Raw genomic sequence first — 15,059 nt, forward strand, 5'->3', positions numbered from 1 at the left:
ATTGACATAACTTTTCCCTGTAGGGATATTAACAATAAGTTGCAAAAGGCTTAAAATATTCATATTCCTTTTCATTTAGTAATTCAGTGTCTACAAATTCATTCGAAGAATAACAAATATGCAAGTAAGCGTATGCAGAGATATTTATTATACTGTGTGTGCTCAGTCACTTCAGTCGTGTCCAACTCTTTGTGACCCCAAGGACACATAGCCTGCCAGACTCTTCTGTAAACTGGATTTCTCAGGCAAGAATACTGGACTGGGGTGCCACCCCCTCCTCCAGGGGATCTTCCTGACCCAGGGCTCAAACCCGCACCTCCTGCATTGCAGGTGGATTCTTTACCACTGAGCCACTACTACTATGTATAGCAAACACCCCTCCCCAGAAAGTCCAAAGCTACGTGATTGACTATATTTAATCATTGGATTCCATGTAGCATGGGCATTGACCAACCGAAGCAAGTATACAAACAACTGGCATAGTCGCAGGCCATTCAGCATACCTGCTGAATACTGAGTGGAGTGCATTCATTCATATAGAATATCATAGTCAAACTGCTTAAGAATATTTAAAGAAATGGGGACATATTTATTGCATAATATAAAGTTAAAAAATCCAAGATCCTAAGCTTAATAAAGAATATGAGCTCCCAATTTTTGTTCTATTTTTTCCATAAACATTTCTTTTTATATGGATATGGAAACAATACCAAGTGTTAAAAGTTTTTTTTAATATTTCTTTTTTATTTACTTATTTGTTTTTTAACTTGGCTGTGCCACGCAGGTCTTAGCTGCCACATGTGTGATCTTTAGTGGAGGCATGTGGGAATTTTGTTTTTTTAGTTGCAGCAGGTGGAATCTAGTTCCCTGACCAGGGATGGAACTTGGGCCCCCTGTGTTTGGAGCGCGGAGTCTTAATCACTGGACCATCAGGGAAGCCCTGGAACACTGGTGATTACATTCATATATTCCAGTGTTTTCCAAATATTCTATAATTAACATGTACAATCAGTTTCACTACAAAACAAGGTAAGTGTTCCTAAAAATCACCACGTCACACAGCTCTGTATCATGTAGTAAGAACCACAGGAATTGTGGGGGAAACTGGGTTGGAGCTCAATACTCAAAAATGTCATCAGAAACATAACACTTTTTTTTTTTTTTTTACAGCAAGTGGTTTAAGAAATACATAAAATAAATATCACAATAAATACGGCATTTTTCCTTGAAAAAGACCTGATATTTGCTTGTGGAGGTAGATGTTAGAAGATTTACAGCTTGTGAATTATTTCAAAAGTGGAAATAGAATTTATCTTGTTGATAGCCATACCACCCTGAATGCACCTGATCTCATCTCATCTTGGAAGCTAAGCAGGGTTGGGCCTGGTTAGTACCTGGATGGGAGGATTGATAACAATCAGCTGAAAAGTTGTAACATCAAAGGTGGATGAACGTGACTCACATAACATGAGGTATACAAGAGACGGCTGGTATGTGTTTGAGATGTGTGCATGTCTATGTTTTGTATATTTCTCCATGCCTTGGCTCAGTTGGGTGGCTTTCTGCATTCATGAAACTGTACAAAAGCAAATGAGAAATCTATATTATGTTCATGTGTTTCCTAATACATCAATCATATTGGAACAAATGTGTGTTTTTAAAACGTGTTAAAGCAGAAATGACTGTTACTTTCACCACCATAATATATATATATGTGTGTATATATATATATATATATATATATTTGAATATGCTAACAAGTATTGTGAACTTATTGCTATTATTTTGCTAATTTGGGCAACTAAACATTTTTTAAAGTGGTATTTACCTCTTTGTTTTTTCCCCCTCACTTCTCATTCATGCTTTTGTTTCTCTATTTTTCTCTCTTCTTAAAGACTACAGTGTAGATACAAAATATTAATACCACAGCTACACATCCAGGTAGCCTAGGAATAACATTTGACTTATTCTTTAACAGTCTTAAGACAAAAAAAAAGCCCCAAAGCAAAGAATCTATTTACTACCTTAGGAGTTTGCCATCCTATCCACATACCACAGATACTTCAAGTTCTTTTCATAATTCCTGTTTCAGGCAGAATTGTTACCCTGGAACTTGCTTAAAGAGATTCAAATTGTTTTCATAAAAGCAGAATATAGAAGAAATGCTAGATGAGAAATGCTTTACAGGTGTCCAAGCTGCAGTGAAATGGGGGTTAATTGATAGAATGAAAACACATTTCCAATTATCCATTAATTGCTAATCCTTGGCTAAATTTGGAAAGCTTTACAAGATCTTCAGCAAGATAACAAAGCTTCATTAGTCTGCTTTCCTTCTCATACTAACTCTGCTTCCATCTGTTCCTGCTTTTTTTAGGAAGGAGGAAGCTTGGATTACAGAATTTAGGTGACAATCCTGCCCATTGGCTGTATTTCCAAAATACTGGAGCAATTTTTCAAAGTTGAGAACATCAGACCTTTTCTCAATTTGGAGCACTACTCTGGCCCCCTGCTGGTACTGCGCTGCAGTGGCAGCTATAATACTTAGGTCTCAGCAGTGAGCTCTACCACGCCAGTCTAAGGAATGACCACCTTGTTTCCCTAATGCCAAGATAAAATCTGTCTCTACGTACATCTATTCACTAGTAAATGAATATATATATATCACCTCTGAAGGCCTTTATGTGATAAACTATTCTGAACATTCTTCTCATATCAAGTGGCTAGTTTCATAGGCCATAGAATCTTTGGAATTAGGCTGACCCAGACTTGAATGAAAACAGATTGTATGTAAGCAATATTATCTTTAAATTGGATACAACCATATACACTCCAGCGCTAGTTATGAGATTCAAGTGAAATATAATATACACACATGCCTGGCATCTAGTTAACTGTTAAATGTTAGTTAGACACTGATCCACTCACAAAATTAAAAAAAAAAAAAAACAACTCATATTCTAAAAGTACATCATCCAACTTGAAGTTTCTCTGTGACTACTCTCAAATGAGGCAGATCCGCTGGAGGGGGTCACAGGCAGTTCGTAGTCAACCTCATTCAGGAAACACTTAGTAGATGCAAAGTGCTACAGTAACAGACCCGGAGATGCTCATCACCCACACACCAACCAGTCATTAACTCTGTGTTTAAGGACTTTTACATTTGTCTTCAGACCTCCCTGGTGGTCCAGTGGTTAAGACTCTGTGCTTCCACCGCAGGAAGGGTGGGTTTGACCCCGGGTTGCGGTTCTAAGATCCTGTATGACACTTCTGTTATTCAGTCACTCAGGTGGGTCCGACTCTTTGCAACCTGATGAACTGCAGCACCCTAAGGCTTCCCTGTGTTTCACTATCTCCCGAAGTTTTCTCAGACTCATGTTCACTGAGTTTGCCATAGCACAGTCCAAAAAAGAAAAAAAAAAAAAAGTCTGATACACCAATGAGGCCAAAATAATGCAATTAAAAGAATTCTGAAATAGATCGCCAGTCCAGGTTCAATGCATGAGACAGGGTGCTCAGGGCTGGTGCACTGGGATGACCCTGAGGGATGGCATGGGGGGGGAGGGGGAGGGGGGTTCAAGATGGGGAACACATGGACACCCATGGCTGATTCATGTCAATATATGGCAAAAACAACTACAATATTGTAAAGTAATTAGCCTCCAATTAAAATAAATAAATTAAAAAAAAAAAGAACTCTGCATGCAGTTGTTTGTTTTTTTTTTGCCACACCACATGGCCTGTGGGATCTTAGTTCCCCTATCAGGAACTGAACCTGCCCTTGGCAGTAAAACCATGGATTCCTAATCACTGGACTGCCAAGGAATTCCCTGGATGCAGCATTTTAAAAAGGCACAGGAGTATAGAAACTCTGGAATCTAGTCTAATTTACTCTAACCAAAAGATGGAGTTGAGGTGGGGGAAAGGGAAATGGGACTATTAGCCATTTGACCTAAGTAAAATATTACAAGAAATCTCAAAGGTTCTAGAAGTATCACAGGGGTTCCAGAATATTTATGAATTTGAGATTAATTGCAAATTATCAAGGACACTGTCTATAACAATGCTTTATTTTACACTTGATTAATCCACATCTTTCAACAAGCAAATCTGGGGTACTTTCTATGTGACACAAAGTAGGGTTTTTTTTTTTAAATTTATTTGTTTATTTGGCTGCACCAGGTCTTAGTTGCCACACGTGGGATCTTTCATCTGTTTCCACATGTGGGATCTAGTTCCTGAACCAGGGATTGAACCTGGGCCCCCAGCATTGGGCGCAGAGAGTCTTAGCCACTGGACCACCAGGTAAGTCCCCAAAGTAGCTTCCATAATGAACTTCAATCAATCCTTTCGGTACTTTCAGGGTTGCTACTAGCTTACTTGGTAAGAGTCAGAAAAAGGGACAGGTGCAGTCAAGCAGGTGCACAGATCAACCGGCACATAGCATCGTCATGCAAAGAACAAGTATTCTCTTCTTCAGGCAGACGCAACCCTGCACCAGCCTGGCACGTAGTTTGATTAGAGGGAAGGGGTAATTGTGAGCTGGATTTCAGGCCCTACTCACTTCCCTAGCCAGGAGTTTTGAGCAGTGGACAAACCATACAACTAATATGCAATGGCCCTGAACACAATGGCAAGGCCCTGTTACAACTTTCTTATCATGTCCATATATAGGATTCATTCATCCAACCATCTGAGGAAAATACGCTCTTTGGGGATACAAAGTGAAATAAGGAATTCATATTCTCTTAGGGGGTATAGCACATGTGCCAAAAATCACTACAGTGTAAGTCAAAAAGTTACAAATCACAAATGAAAAGACTAATGAAATGCCAAAAAATTCAGGAGAGCCAAACCGTACTTATATCTTGAGGAATCACAGAAGATTTCAGAGAAAAGGTGCACTGAACCCAGTTCTGAGTGATGGGTAGCATTTGGTCACATGGAGATAGGAACAGAGGATTTAGGAAGTGCAAGATGTAAATAACAAACAATAATTTAGTTTGTCTGAAGCAAATGCTATGTGAATGACAGTAAAATGAAAAACAGATTGGGATCAGATTATGAAGAGTTTGTCATACTAGGCTAATGAGTTTAACTGTTAACTTGTGGGCAAAGGGGAGCCATGAGGTAATCAAACTCTTTCATGAATATAAATTTAGCAGAGGAAAGGAATAAAAAAGGTAGAGAAATAGGAGGAGATGAAATGAAAGGCAATTGCACTAGTCTAGGATGACAATGAAACTAACTACGCAGTGGGAAGGAGAGGACTACGTGAGTGTCAGAGACAATAAATTTGGCAACTGAACAAATGTTGGTGGGAATGGAAAGAACAAACAAGATGACAAGTTTCCACGCCTGTGTGAGAGTAGATAGGGAATATCTTCAAAGTAAATAAGGGCCAAAGAAGAAAAAACAATTTTTACACAATAACAAGTTGCTTATATGTAACAAGTTTGAGATGCCAGCAAGACTTCTGGATATAGATGCTTACAGAGGCATTTGAACACACAGAACTAGGAGAGAAAACAGGGTCAGAGACACACATCCGGGGTCACTCATTCCGCCTATGCAATATGTGCTCGGTCAGCTGCTCACTCTTGTCCAATTCTTTGTGACATCAGGGACTGCTGGCAGCCAGGGTCCTCTGTCCATGGAATTTTCCAGGAAAGAATACTGGAATGGGTTGCCATTTCCTACTCCAAGGGATCTTTCTGACCCAGGGATTGAACCCACATCTCCTATGTCTCCTCCATTGGCAGGTGGATTCCTTACCGCTGTGCCACCTGGGAAGTCAATGCAATAGGAGAGACCAACAAGAAAGACAAGAACAAACAAACCTTTAAAGAACACCTACAGGTGGTGGTAGAAAAAAACAGTGACTAAAGAAATCATAGAGAAGGAAAGGAGAACCAGAAGAGTATACTATCACTATGACCAAAAATCAGAGCATCAGGAACATGAAGTGTGCGATAACAGTACTGAACACTGTAGAGCAGTGATGAGCACGCTGCGTAAACCTGTAATCTAATTTCCAAGGCTCGCTTTCAATTCTTACAAACCAAAAGCATTACAGGAAATAGTGATATCCAAAGAAGTAGGACAAGGAAGCAGACCTTTAAGTATTCATATTCCCCTAAAATCCTGAAATATAGGCTGATCAGTTCAGTTCAGTTCAGTCGATCAGTCGTGTCTGACTCTTTGTGATCCCATGGACTGCAGCACGCCAGGCCTCCCTGTCCAACACCAACACCCAGAGCTTGCTCAAACTCATGTCCACTGAGTCAGTGATGCCATCCAATCATCTCATCCTCTGTTGTCCCCTTCTCCTCCTGCTTTCAGTCTTTCTGAGCATCAGGGTCTTTTCAAATGAGTCAGTACTTCCCATCAGGTGGCCAAACTATTGGAGTTTCAGCTTTAGCATCAGTCCGTCCAATGAATATTCAGGACTGATTTCTTTTATGATTGACTGGTTGGATCTCCTTGCAGTCCTAGGGACTCTCAAGAGTCTTCTCCAATATCACAGTTCAAAAGCATCAATTCTTCGGCCCTCAGCTTTCTTTATAGTCCAACTCTCACATCCATACATGACTACTGGAAAAACCATAGCTTTGACTAGATAGACCTTTGTTGACAAAGTAATGTCTTAGCTTTTTAATATGCTGTCTAGGTTGGTCATAACTTTTCCAAGGAGAAAGTGTCTTTTAATTTCATGGCTGCAGACACCATCTGCAGTGATTTTGGAGCCCAAAACAATAAAGTCTCTCACTGTTTCCATTGTTTCCCCATTTATTTGCCATGAAGTGATGGGACCAGATGCCATGATCTTCGTTTTCTGAATGTTGAGTTTTAAGCCAACTTTTTCACTCTCCTCTTTCACTTTCATCAAGAGGTTCTTTAGTTCTTCTTTGCTTTCTGCCATAAGGGTGGTGTCATCTGTGTATCTGAGGTTATTGATATTTCTCCTGGAAATCTTGATTCCAACTTGTGCTTCATCCAGCCCCGTATTTTGCATGATGTACTCTGCATATAAGTTAAATAACTAGGGTGACAATATACAGCCTTGACGTGCTCCTTTTCCTATTTGGAACTAGCCTGTTGTTCCATGTCCAATTCTAACTGTTGCTTCCTGACCTGCATACAGATTTCTCAGGAGGCAGGTCAGGTGGTCTGGTATTCCCATCTGTTTAAGAATCTTCCACAGTTTATTGTGATCCACACAGTCAAAGGCTTTGGCATAGTCAATAAAGCAGAAATAGATGTTTTTCTGGAATTCCCTTGCTTTTTCGATGAGCCAACAGGTGTTGGCAATTTGATCTCTGGTTCCTCTGCCTTTTCTAAATCCAGCCTGAACACCTGGAAGTTCATGGTTCACGTACAGTTGAAACCTCGCTTGGAGAATTTCAAGCATTACTTTACGAGTGTGTGAGATGAGTGCAATTGTGCGGTAGTTTGAGCATTCTTTGGCATTGCCTTTCTTAGGGATTGGAATGAAAACTGTCCTTTTCCAGTCCTGTCACCACTGCTGAGTTTTCCAAATTTGTGGGCAAATTGAGTGCAGCACTTTAATAGCATCATCTTTCAGGATTTGAAATAACTCAACTGGAATTCCATCATGTCCACTAGCTTTGTTCGTAGTGATGCTTCCTAAGACCCACTTGACTTCACATTCCAGGATGTCTGGCTCTAGGTGACTGATCACACCATCATAGTTATCTGGGTCATGAAGATCTTTTTTGAATAGTTCTTCTGTGTATTCTTGCCACGTCTTTAATATCTTCTGCTAGGTCCATACCATTTCTATCCTTTATTGTGCCCATCTTTGCATGAAATGTTCCCTTGGTATCTCTAATTTTCTTGAGGATATCTCTAGTCTTTCCCATTCTATTGTTTTCCTCTATTTCTTTGCACTGATCACTGAGGAAGGCTTTCGTATCTCTCCTTGCTATTCTTGGGAACTCTGCATTCAAATGGGTATATCTTTCCTTTTCTATTTTGCCTTCAGCTTTTCTTCTTTTCTCAGCTATTTTTAAGGCCTCCTCAGACCACCATTTTGCCTTTTTGTGTTTCTTTTTCTTGATAGAGAGGTCAAAGCCAGGTTGCGATCATCAGATCATATGGCATGATGCGTGCATGCGTGCTAAGTCACTTCAGTCGTGTCCAACTCTTTGAGGGTCCATGGACAGTAGTCTACCAGGCTCCTCAGTCCATTGGATTCTCCAGGCAAGAATACTGGAGTGGTTGCCATGTCCTCCTCCAGGGGATCCTTCCCACCTAGTGCTTGAACCTGCATCTCTTAGGTCTCCTGCATTGGCAGGCAGGTTCTTTACCAGTAGCATCCCCTGAGAAGCCCCTTATGGGCACTATAGCAAAGCATAAAGCAGGAAGAGGACGCCAAGGCGGCAGTCCTTCTGGGAAACTGGTAATGCTGGTTCAGATCTAGGGAGCATGGCTCAGCTGCCTCACCTAGAACACTGTATGAAAGGTCAGAGTCTTCACAGTACCTGACACACAACAAGAAGTCCCGGGCAAAAGTAAGACTGTAAGAGGTTAAGGATGAGGTGATGAAGGCACTAGCATATAACACTGTTTCCAAGCATTTGATAAGGAAGAGAAGGAGAGCTTGAAGGATTTTTGTTGCTTTTTTGTTAACTTTGAACTCTCAGTAGACTGAGTGGGTGGAACAGATAGGAGGAAGATGCAAGATAAGAAGAGAACAGTTAATGAGGCAAGAGTCTTAAGCCCACAACAGAAGATGGAATCAAGACCATAGTGGAAAGTTTAACCCCCACGAGGAATTATATATATTTTTCTAAAATGAAAAAGGAAGAGAAAGAGTGAGTAAAGAAACTGTCCAGGTAAAGAGGAATGAAGTTACAAAGTACATGATTGCTCCCATTTTCTCAGAAGAGAAGGACTCAAAATCATCTCAAGAGAGTAAGAGTAAACTAACAGAATGCGCACTGGAGCAGAGTGAAAAATGAGGTTACAAAAACACACAAATGTATTAAGAAGAAAAGCTAAAGGCTATAATTCATGTTCATCAAATTCTACGTCCAGTGGTTACAATTTCACTTAAAATTGCGCCACAAAAACTAACTAGGCGAGAAACATGCTATGGTATTCCTACAACTTCCCAATTTAAGGACTAACAGAGAATGACATAAAAAAGAAGTCATGGAATCCTCAGGTATAATATACAATAGCATTATAACCAACAAAGATGGGCTTAGAGTCAGATGGTGATGAATCTCATATTTCTCTGCCCTTCTTTGCTGGAGCTGTTTTCTGCTTTTTCCACAGGCGATACTTCTATGAAAAGTTCTTTCTTGAATCAGTTACAAACACAACATAGCTTTTAAACAACTCTCATCCCATGTTTGCTCTCTTTTTATAAAGTATGTCACCTTCTAATTTTCCAAGTTTTTACAAATTTTCACTTTGCTACAAATTATTGAAATCAGAGCTACATGAAAAATTTTATGTTGGAAAATCATATTATTTCTATTATAAATCTTTAAAAGTACAATTTGTAAGCTGGTGCCCTAGAGCCAAGGAGAAAACAGGATTTAAAAAGAACACAAAAAGGACAAACAAAGATAAGGCTGAGTGAAGAGAGAGAAAACCTTGAGTTATAAATTACTCAGTTTAAAATGTCAAAGGAAACTTGTCTCAAAGTTTCCCTTTCTATGTTTTGAAGCTTGTTAATAATGGAAAGTCCTTTTAAACAAGATATTTAATTTTCAGATTCCAACAAATCCACTGACAGCAAATAAATACATAGAACTTATAATAAGACATATACACTGAATGGAAAAATCTCTATGGAATTAGTTCAGTAACTATAGTTGGATTCCATTTTCTTTATAAAACACATTTTACCATAACTCTAAAGACTTATAAAACATGATCTAGAATAGGAGAAATAATTACAATCTATTAATCACTACTGACCACAGGGAAAAAAATCTGTAATAAATATAAACACACAATAGTATCTTGTTTTACAAAGAAAATGTGAACTAATTCTTGTGCCAACTACTAAAAGATGGAAAATTTCTCCATTTCAATACAGAATTCAAAATGTAGATAAAGTTTTCACCTTAGTAAAAGAAGCGTAACTGTTATAAGAAACAGAATCTTCCTAAGAAATAGAAGAAAGATATTTTAAAACATAAACTACCACCATGAGATGAGACAAAATCTCATATGCTGCTGTGCAGAATAAAATCACTAAGAATATTTCTAGGAAGCAATTTTTCGAAAGTTTATGCTCTTCAATGCACCATTTCTACTAACAGAAAGCTAGTCTGAGAAAGTAATCAGAAATATGACCAGATATTCAATGATGCTATACAATGTTATTTATAATAGGAAAGCCCGGAATATCTACAAAAAAGAAATGGTTGAATAAATTATGCTATGCTACCACTTTATTATAGAATTTAATAGAATATCAAAATAACATTTGAAAGGGTCATAGATTCATATAAGAAAAATATGCTAAATAAAAATTAAAAAATAAAATATATGAGTATTTCAAATTCATTTTTTATTGGAATACAACTGTTTTACAATACGGCAGTGGTTCTGCTGTACGGTGAAGTGAATCAGCTGTTATATGTGTATGGTGGTGCTGGTGGTTCAGTCACTCAGTCATGTCCAACTCTTGCATGGGCTAGAGCCCACCAGACTCCTCTGTGCATGGGTTTCTCCAGGCAAGAATACTGGAGTGGGTTGCCATTTCCTTCTCTAGGGGATCTTCCCCACCCAGGAATTGAACCTGGGACTCCTGCTCTGCAGGCAGTTTCTTTACCGACTGAGCTACCAGGGAAGCCCATATACATGTATCAAATTCACTTTTAATCACATATATACATACATACAACCTGGAGAAGGAAATGGCAACTGACTGCAATAGTCTTGCTTGGAGAACTCCACGGACAGAGGAGCCCGGTGGGCTGCAGTCCATGGGGTCGCAAAGAACTGGACACAACTTAGTGACTGAACAGTAACAACCACAATACACACAGCCATTTGCATGTCCATATACACATATAATTTTTATGCAGATAACATTAAAAGGAAATACCGTGAAATTTTTAAAGTGATTTTTAGAATTACTTTTTTTTCCCCTCTATTCTTTCCTGAAATAATCAGAAGTGAGATGAGGAAGGGAATATCGTTGTTTGGAAAATGTCACAATAAGACATATGTTGTGCCGCTGTCGTAGCTCTAAGTCCTATCACTGACATAAATTGACCTGTGGCAGATGTGACTACCCTGCCAAGTGCAAGAGAAAATATAACTGGAGTGCCAAGGAAAGAAATGCCATGGCACCAGTTGAATAAGGCACCTAAAAGTTGTACACAGCAGGTTCAGGCTTGAATTCCTGAATAACATCACCTAATCCGAAAAGAGCAGCTGTGGCAGCATCCAGCTGATATTAAGGGTTTCGATAATTAGTTGCTCAATAAATGTTCCAGTTTAAAAAGAAAAACACTGAGCTTTCTACCATAGCATTTGTAAGTAGAAAGTTTCATTTTTAAAAAAGTAGCAGCTATGTTTCTCTTTAAATAGGCATTTTTTTAAAAAAATGTAAGTTCTGATACATATAATGTACACACTCTACACTGAATATGATAAAGTCTGCAGACTCCTGGATTTCCATTATAACTCCATGCTGAGGAAAGCTATGAATGAAAAGGAGAGGGAAAAGCATGCTGTTGTCTTTATGTTTACTTCCTAACTGACAACTTTAAGGACACTAGAACATAAGCTAATGTGAAGGGAGGGAATTTGTGTGTTTTGTTCACTGCTTTATCCTGCTTTATTCTCAGCAAATATTTGTGAATAAATCTACAACTGATTTTTTAAAATTATGAAGCACTTTCCTGTTATACAATGTTCTTTGTCTTGAATCAAAAAGTAAGACAAGGAGGAAGTGCTGACTTTTATGTGATGAGTTGGGGAACTCACTGAATAAAATTAGTTCTGCTTTTTTTTTTTCTTCCTGCCCTTCACAAGGGGGATGATGCTTTCTCTCTAGAGAAGTTCATCTCTTCTACTTCAATATTAACTTTCTTGCACAAATTGTATCCTGCTATTCTGATTAACTCATTTCACAATTTCTTTTATTTTTTCTGTTATCTTTTTTCTTTGTGTATGGCCTTCTAAGCACAGTTGACCCTGGAACAAATGGAGGGTTAGGGGTACTAACCACCATGCAGTCAAAAATCTATGTTTAACTTTACAATTAACTTTCCGTAATTGCAGTAACCACATTTGTGGGTTCAGTCAACCACAGATCATGTAGTACTGTAGTAGGTACTTTTTGAAAAAAATTCACAAGGTCAACTATAGTTTCTTTCTCTTTTTAACTGTGCCTTATATGCTGGGTTTAACATCTTTATTTCTTAGTTTTATTATGGGGTTTATCATTTCTTATATCCTAATTTGTTCTTATTTTAGTGTGCCTGGCCATTTTTATACTGTGTTACTTTTTATATTTTAGAATCCCTCTTTTATTTATTAAATATATTTATCTTATATATTGGATACTTCTAATAGCTGAAATATCTGTAGATAAGTTTTAGTTCTAGTTTCTGCTGACTCTAGCTCAACATATTTTTTTTGTCCCTTGTGTTTTGTGATTTAAAAAAAATGTGTATGAGCTTAGTTTTTAGAATTTTAACTATGACTGTTTGATAACTAGGTTGATAATCCTCTCTATGGAGGAGTTGTGATGGTTTCTGAAAACTGTTTCAGACCCGTCTATTATAAATTAAAACCCTACTTGTAGAGTTTTGAGACCATGAAAATTGTACAAAATAAGGCCTCAAATCCAAGCAAATGTGAGTTGGTAACCAGGAATTGCTCAGGGAGATTTTAACTCCACCTAGAGCTGTATGCCTCTCCGGATGGTCTCTGACAGGCCCCCCTACAATTTGCAGAATGCAAGGGATTTTCCCCAAGTCTCCATTTTTCCCCAAGTACAAGTTTCTATGCCAACAGAAACTGACGGATGCCGCCAAAGTATTCAGTGATTTCAGCACCTGTTTACCTCACAGAATAGACTTGCTTGGTTTCTAGCCCCAGAAAGTTTCCTTTGTTTTCTTATAGGTTCATCCATTTATTTTAAAGGATTTTTTAATATGGAACCTACTATTTTACATTTTTTATGGACGTCTTCTCTATCATGATCTTCTCTGGTGGCTCAGACAGTAAAGAGTCTGCCTGCAATGGGCCAAAGAACTAAACAGACATTTCTCCAAAGAAGACATACAGATGGCTAACAAACACATGAAAAGATGCTCAACATCACTCATCATCAGAGAAATGCAAATCAAAACCACAATGAGGTACCATTACACGCCAGTCAGGATGGCTGCTATCCAAAAGTCTACAAGCAATAAATGCTGGAGAGGGTGTGGAGAAAAGGGAACCCTCTTATATTGTTGGTGGGAAAGCAAACTAGTACAGCCGCTATGGAAAACAGTGTGGAGATTCCTTAAAAAACTGGAAATAGAACTGCCATATGACCCAGCAATACCACTCCTGGGCATACACACCGAGGAAACTAGATCTGAAAGAGACACATGCACTGCAATGTTCATCGCAGCACTGTTTATAATAGCCAGGACATGGAAGCAACCTAGATGCCCATCTAGCAGACGAATGGATAAGGAAGCTATGGTACATATACACAATGGATATTACTCAGCCATTAAAAAGAATTCATTTGAATCAGTTCTAATGAGATGGATGAAACTGGAGCCCATTATACAGAGTGAAGTAAGCTAGAAAGATAAAGACCAATACAGTATACTAACACATATATATGGAATTTAGAAAGATGGTAACAATAACCCTATATGCAAAACAGAAAAAGAGACACAGATGTACAGAACAGACTTTTAGACTCTGTGGGAGAAGGCGAGGGTGGGATGTTCAGAGAGAACAGCATTGAAACAAATATACTATCAAGGGTGAAACAGATCACCAGCCCAGGCTGGATGCATGAGACAAGTGCTCAGGGCTGGTGGACTGGGAAGACCCAGAGGGATGGGATGGGGAGGGAGGCGGGAGGGGGGATCAGGATGCGGAACACATGTAAATCCATGGCTGATTCATGTCAATGTATGGCAAAAAACCACTACAATATTGTAAAGTAATTAGCCTTCAACTAATAAAAATAAATGAAAAAAAAACAAAAAAAAAGAGTCTGCCTGCAATTCAGGAGACCTGGGTTCGATCCCTGGGTCAGAAAGATTCCCCTGGAGAAGGAAATGGCAACCCACTCCAGTATTCTTGCCTGGAAAATCCCATGGGCAGAGGAGCCTGGCAGGCTACATACAATCCACGGGGTCACAAAGAGTCGGAGACAACTAAGCAACTTCACTTTCTTTTCTCTATCATATTCTCAGAAATGGAAATCTATTTAATACTTCTGCAATTGTTTTGTACAATTTAAATTGGGATATTATAATTAATCCTAATAAATCTTGTTTTAGTGTGTTAGGGTAGTCTACAAGTCTGTCAAGGGCACCTATAATCTTGACTGAGTTATTATTGGGTTGGCCAAAGAGTTCATTTAGGTTTTTCTGTTAGATGATATGGAGAAACCCAAATGAACTTTTTGGCCAATCCAGTATGTTAGCTTACCTTTTTGTATCACCTGCAAATTTGCTTCAGCTTTCTCAGCCTTCACCACAGTCACTGATCAACAGAGCTTCTGACAAAAAGAAAAGCTAAAAACTTAATTTAAAAAATCTTTATAGAAATTTTAATATTTGTTTCTTATTGTTATCAGGTATATAGAATTATAAATTGAATTTTCATCATCACCATATATCAATACTAATAAATCAAATTAAATAGCCTACCCTGATTACTTTAACATTTTAAAAAGTAGTATTGAACCAAATAAAAATATTTCAACATTGGGGGAAGTAAGTAGAAATGTGAAAGGGTGGTATGGATAAGAAGAACTCTAACACGGCTGAAATCCCTATCAACCCTCACCTTATACAGGAGGAAACCACCTTATCTAAACTAGTATT

The 15,059-nt window shown here is 38.4% G+C and overlaps 1 protein-coding gene, 1 non-coding gene and 1 pseudogene across 4 annotated transcripts in view; 1 reads left to right on the forward strand and 2 right to left on the reverse strand.

Moving 5' to 3' along the window:
• The window catches only part of CAB39L (calcium binding protein 39 like), an 89,881-nt gene that overhangs the window by 65,540 nt on the left and 9,282 nt on the right, over positions 1 to 15,059 (reverse strand). The window lies entirely within an intron of this gene.
• On the reverse strand, positions 10,760 to 10,831 carry TRNAC-GCA (transfer RNA cysteine (anticodon GCA)). Its single transcript has one exon. It is a non-coding gene; the product is annotated as a tRNA-Cys (tRNA).
• LOC136144449 (large ribosomal subunit protein eL37 pseudogene) lies at positions 11,165 to 11,441 on the forward strand (annotated as a pseudogene).

Source organism: Muntiacus reevesi, chromosome 11 (genome assembly GCF_963930625.1).
Source record: "Muntiacus reevesi chromosome 11, mMunRee1.1, whole genome shotgun sequence".
Lineage (NCBI taxonomy): Eukaryota > Metazoa > Chordata > Mammalia > Artiodactyla > Cervidae > Muntiacus > Muntiacus reevesi.